This window comes from Medicago sativa, chromosome 5 (genome assembly GCF_051527215.1).
Source record: "Medicago sativa cultivar Bolivia chromosome 5, Bolivia_mono, whole genome shotgun sequence".
Lineage (NCBI taxonomy): Eukaryota > Viridiplantae > Streptophyta > Magnoliopsida > Fabales > Fabaceae > Medicago > Medicago sativa.
Genome location: NC_140753.1, coordinates 944,423 through 950,782, shown reverse-complemented (window position 1 = coordinate 950,782; position 6,360 = coordinate 944,423). Strand labels below are relative to the sequence as shown.

Sequence of the window (6,360 nt, the reverse complement as noted above, 5' to 3'; positions counted from 1 at the left end):
TTGTTGAGTTTATGATTTTGTTATAGGTTACCCAATCATTTCATGTATATATGACCATTAATTAGTCGTTTGCAAGAATGTTGCGTTGATGGGCTGGTTATGTAGTCTTTTTTTTTTTTTTTTTTGACTAAGGTTATGTAGTCTTTTAGTTGTTCTGACATAAAAAGGTGTTGCTAACAAATGTTACAGGTTCCGTTTAAAATGAACCTGTGAAAATATTGGTCTAAGATGGACCAATTTTTTGTACCGTTGGATCATATGAACCCACCAAACCTTATCATGGTCATTAAACACTAAATTTAACACATATAACCTATCACTCTCATTCACTCTCTCTATTCCTTACCTTCCAGATTTCCAGAGAGGCAGCAGTAAAGTCTAACGTTAATTAATCAAATAATAAACAAGATTAGATAAAATAATTTTAAAAAAACTCATAGACTGTGAAATTTTAATTATCCTCTCAATACTCACAACACAAGTGACAAACTCAAGGTTGTGCTACCATAGAGGGTTATATCTTTGTTTTCTATGGCTTTTTGTTATCATTTTGGCACATGCTTGGTAATATGGCAAGCTTTTTTTGAGTTTTGAATTTTCTCACTCTAAAAGAAACGATGAAACTTGCTTCAGCCTTGCAAATGGTGTTTCTATAATATAGAGAAGTAGTAGCAGGGATTTGGGAGCTTGGGTCAGCCATCTGCAGTAGAAAATTAGAATATGATATGATTTTGGTTTTGGGTTTTTTGGGAGTTGAGATTGTGAATGGAGCTCTTTATAGTTCTTACAATTTGATGATTAGTATTAAGCTTTGAAACACTTTGAAAGAGAAAGGAACTGAAGTTGAAAGAGAAAGAGAAAGCTTGCAATGATAGAGAGATGAAGTTGATGGGTTGTATTTGATGCAGATGGACTATGATAAGAATTGGTAACTGATTTAATCTAATGGTTAAAAAAAAATTGGTCCATCTTGGACCAAAACTGAAAAGGTCCAAGCTAAATGGCACCAATGTTACATATACATCTTTGGGTTAAATATGTTTTTGGTCCTTATAAATTTTTTGTTTTAGTATCTCTATAATTTTCCTTCAACTTTTAGTCTTTATAAAATTTTCAATCACTACTTTTGGTCCTTATTTTTAAGTTAATTTTTGTATTTTTTTAATGAAATTATGCAGAAATGTGTAGAATATTGTAAAAAAAAATATAATTTTTTAGCAAAACAAAAATTAAATGTGAATTTTTAACCGTAAATAATATAAAAATTTAGGTGGATTCTAAGGTGAGGGAGCAATTAAGTCCCTCACCGATAAACCATCTATAATATACTCCATCCGTTTCAAAATGAGTGTCGCTTTAGCCAATTACACACATATTAAGGAATGAAATAAAATAGTCAAATGTCATAGCAATTTTACTAAATTATCCAAATCAACTATTTGTTTGTTTTTCATTAAAGAAAAAATAATACTTTGGAAGTAGTGTAACATAGTATTAATTGAAGGGTACAATTGAAAAGAAAAAGTTATTATTGCATTGGAAACTGAAAGTGACATTCATTTTGAAACAATTTTTTTTTGGCTAAAACGACACTTTAGATTTTATTAAAACAAGAGAGAGCAACACATATGCCTTTTTCCATCCAAATCATCCCCAAGTAGGCTTCTCCCACAAAGAGGTGCTAACCACCGAAGATATACATGAAGATAGTGGTCTGTTGCCAAACACAAAACACCAACGATGATCACGTTTACAATGTTCGAAATAAAACTAAAAATTATGGCTATTCATATGTAGAAAAATTAGATCTGAGTGTAAATTTAGGCAAAATGCTTTGAATAAATTCTTAGATTTCACATCAATGTGTTTTTATCAATTACCGATAAAAGTTAAACATATCGTATATGTATGAATCTTTAGATTTGGAATGTTAAGGCATATGAAATTCATTTCAATTGTGTTTTTTAATCAACTGTCAAGCTTCAAACATTGTTACAAACAAGGTTTGAAATTTCTTTGATTTAAGTTTTCTCTTTCCATTGTTACAAGGTTTGAAGTTTTTTTGATCTGGTTTTTCTCTATCTAGTTTAGTAGAAAAAGAAAGAAACAGAAAGGAAGCAAGAGAAGGCTGAAGGTTTTGCTGGAAAAATAAAAAAGAGGAGGGATTGGATGGAGGAAAACATATGTGTTACTCTCTCTTTTTTTAATAAAATCAAAGAAATTTATATTAAATCATTTTTAAAGATCTAATGGTATATTATAGATGGTTCACCGGTGACCAACACACGTTGGCTCAGTTGGTAAGGAACGGGCCACTTCATTGCAGAAGGTTGTGTGTTCGATTCCCTCTGCCGATGTGAGGGCAGTGTTGGTGGGTGATCTGTAAGTACCTCTATAAGTGTCATTTGGGTCCGGAGGCGTGCCCTGACCCTGGTGGTGACTGGAGCCGAACCCACCTAAACTTTTCCTCATTACTTTGTAACACTACCAAAAAAGATGGTTCACCGGTGAGGGACTTAATTGCTCCATCACCTTAGAATCCACCAAAAAATTATATTAAATTCATTTTTTGTTAAAAAATTCTAATTTTTGTGGGAGAGATTATCATAATATTATGAATGAATTTTTCTGTAAAATTTTATTCAAAAATATGAATTCTACATATGAGTTTACTTTAAAAGAGGGACCAAAAGTGAAGATGGAATTTTTTTGAGGGACTAGATGTTGAAGAAATTTTTTAGAGGGACTAAAATGAAAAGCTGACATATCTATAGGGACCAAAAACATATTTAACGATACATCTTTTATGTATGCATGAGCTTATAACCGTGAGGTGTGTTATTTGAACAACTTTTGAGACAATTATAAATTTACAAAGAAAAATAGGTATTGACACGGAAACCAATGCAATAGAGAAAGTAAAAATATAATATGAGTATGAGAGAAAACTGTCATAAAATGACTGTACAAATATCATTTCTATACTTTTGTTCATTAAGTCTAAAGTATTAAGTCATTATGTAAAGTTTTTTTCTTTGGTCAAGTTTTATTTTTTTTTCAAACAGGTGAACCATCAGATTCGTCCCTGAATTTTCACGCGTCGGCCAAATTCATCCCTCAATTATGCGAAATATCAACTTAGTCCCTGAATTTGTCAGACGTCCATCAAAAAGGTCCCTCCGTCCAAGTGCTCCGTTAGCCATGCTGATCTGTCGCCCTGCATGCTGTGTTGTCTTGTATGCGTGGCAAGAAGGAAGCCACGTGTTCAGGGACTAATTTGACTGAATTGAAAAAAGTTGAGTTTTCACTTTTCAGTTTATTTTTTTTCTGCTTTTCCCTTTTTGCCCCTGCAATACCCATATCTCCTTCTTCATATTTCTGAACATCAAAAGCGTCATTGTCCCTTCTTCTTCCCGCTAAAACTTCCTCCATTTTCTCCCCTCCAAAACCATCATCATCTCCGGCGATTCTGACGTATTTGAAGTTTGTGTGTTTGGCTGTGATTAAAGGTAACACCTTTCCTGTTGTTTATCAAGTTTCTGTGTTCGTATTCACCCTGTTGGATTTGTAATATTTAGTCTTATTTGAATTATGCCCCATAGTTAGGCTTCTTTTTGCTTAACTTGCCGTTTAAGACTTGTTACTTGTTAATGCCACATAGTTGGGTTGCTTTTGCCTATGTAATTTCTCAGACTTATGACTTATGACATATGCCTATGTAATATTTCAGTTTCAATTTGTGTGTTCTGCCTTTTTTAGTTTATTTTGTACACATATGTTTCAAGGATCAATTTGATACCTGATTAAACAATTCAGGGACTTATTTGATGGTTTTTTAATATAATGTGGGGATCTATTTGATAGATAGAGAAATAGTTCAGGGACTAATTTGATGACAATATTATTATAGAAATATTATATTTCTCAATCATCTTCAACCTCTTTTCATTAGTTAAACGAACCTTTGGCAGAGGGCAAGCATAGAAAGGCCTTCCTGGGTTTTTTGAAGTATTGGATTTTCTAACAACACAAATTGTAGGACACCAACATTCAAGCACTCTCACAACACCATTAAACTTGGAGCTTGAAGATGAAGCTTGACTTTCATAACCGTTTTTCCCATATTTCCACCCTCATCATTTCAGATTCAATTTCAATAGTTTTGCTTCGAGAAATTTTGAGGATTTTAGCTTACATATTCAATACGAAAAAAATTAGGGTTTGAAGTTTTTTGAATTGGGGCAGAACCGGACCACTTATTATTGGAGGAAATTTTGGTGATTATAGAGTGTAGATTGCAGATTGTGTAATTAGGGTTCCAATTTTATATAATTCGGGAAGAAAGAGCCGTTGGGGAAGAAAAGAGCCATTTGGGAAGAAAGCCAAAACATTTTCTGCAAATCAATTAATTTAGTCCTACAAAATGTTTGTTATTATCGGCCAAATTAGTCCTTGCCTACGTGGCGTCTGACATGTGAGAGGTTAATGGCCACGTCAGCCCCGTTAACGTTCTGTTTGAACAAAGGACTAACTTGATTGACATTTAACAAATTCAGGGATTAAATTGATATTTCGCATAATTGAGGGACGAAGTTGACCGTTCTGTGAAAATTCAGGGACGAAGTTGATGATTCACTCGTTTTTTTTTCCTTCATAATTTGGTGTAGTCTTTTGAATGTTTGGTTCGAATATTGAATTGGTTTCGATGCATCGATTATTTTCCACACCACTACATGACAGTGATGAACGGTGCAGTTTAATCAATTCATGAATGGATCAAAATAAAACCTGAAAAGAATGAATGAATCTCCTAGAGAAGAATAAAATGATATTGAAAATTAAAATTTTAAAATTTGAAATTTAAAAATCAATGGCGTTGCGTTGGTATCTTTGGAAAAAAATGATTAATTAGAACCAAATAGGGATATTTTATTTTGTTAATTGCAAAGCCATGGGCGAAATCTTACATGCAAACTGGAATATTTTGTTAATTAGAACGGAGAAATGATTAATTGGAAATTAATTTGATTTGTCAACATTCACAGAATTAGCCATTATTAGTGAATCTGAAGGGAAAATAGCACATGACATTGACATTCTCAGCGTAAGCAGATGAAGAGGATAGCATGTGGATAAAATCTTGGGAACATTTTCTGCTTTGTGGTGGTTGAAGAGAATAATTTATTGATATAGATGAACAACTTTGTTCCAAATACATTCTTGACCAAGAAATAATTATTATAAATACAATACCAGATTTTATTATTACAAAGACACTAGCTACCAGAAATTATTACAAAGGAGAATGACATGAAGTGATGATCTCTTTCACTGGCGAAGAAAATCAACCAAAACTTTTATGAATCTTTTAGATTGTTCTGTTTCAAGATCATACATGTAATAAACATGATCTTCATCTTTCTCTTCAAAGAATTCCACTTCCCCTTTCCATCCACTCTTCTTCACAGCCTCACAATATCTTTCTGATCTGTCCCTAAAGAGAAGGTGATCCTTGCCAGCAGCAGTAATAAGCAACCTGGAACAACCAAGTGTAGCCAAACTAGGTGCCCCAGAAGCCAATGGATTGATCATAGGGTTATCTAACCCACCAGGAGCAGAAGGGTATGCAAACTTCCATATCCTAGATTGCAAAGTCTCCTCAAATCCTATAACAGGTTCTTCCCCCATTGGTTTTGCACCCCAAAAGTAAGGGTGGTTAAGATAAGCACCAAATACTTTAACACCACCAGGTAAAGCTTCAACGCCAGCACGCATAGCAACATTGTGACAAAGGTTGCCACCACTACTATCACCACCAATGAAAACTCTATTAAAATCACCATGATTGATGATCCAAGGGTCACTGTTTATGGGATTTTGGGTTGCATGAGAAGCAACCCAATAGAGACCATCCCAACAATCATTATAACCTGCAGGAAGATAATGTTCTGGAGCATTTCTATGTTCTATGGAAGCAATCAAAATATTTGCTCGAGAAGCTAAGAGGTTACAATATGCATGGTGGATGGATGAATATGCTGATTCAAAGCAGAATGCACCACCATAAAAATAAACCAAGATGGAGAGTTTTTGGTTTTGATCATTGGAATGTGTTAGTTTTGGAAGGTAAAGTCTAGCAGTGAGGTAAGGGTCATTGGAAAAGACAATGTCTTTGGATGAGACACCGGTTTTAGGGTCCTCTTGTTGTGGAGGAACAATTGGAAAGTTTCTTGGACGATCTATGGTGCCATCATTATAGACAACTAAATGGGGGAGCAAGTTGTGAACTATTACCTTGTTACTATTGCTCTCTGCTGTTGAAGCCATTTTGATTAAGCATGCAATGTTAAAGATGGATGA

At 33.9% G+C, this 6,360-nt stretch overlaps 1 pseudogene across 1 annotated transcript; it reads right to left on the bottom strand.

The window, feature by feature from the left end:
* Positions 1-5,159: 5,159 nt before the first annotated feature.
* Positions 5,160-6,360, bottom strand: LOC146918898 (2-hydroxyisoflavanone dehydratase pseudogene; annotated as a pseudogene). Its single transcript, XR_015010646.1, has one exon. The product of XR_015010646.1 is annotated as a 2-hydroxyisoflavanone dehydratase pseudogene (transcript).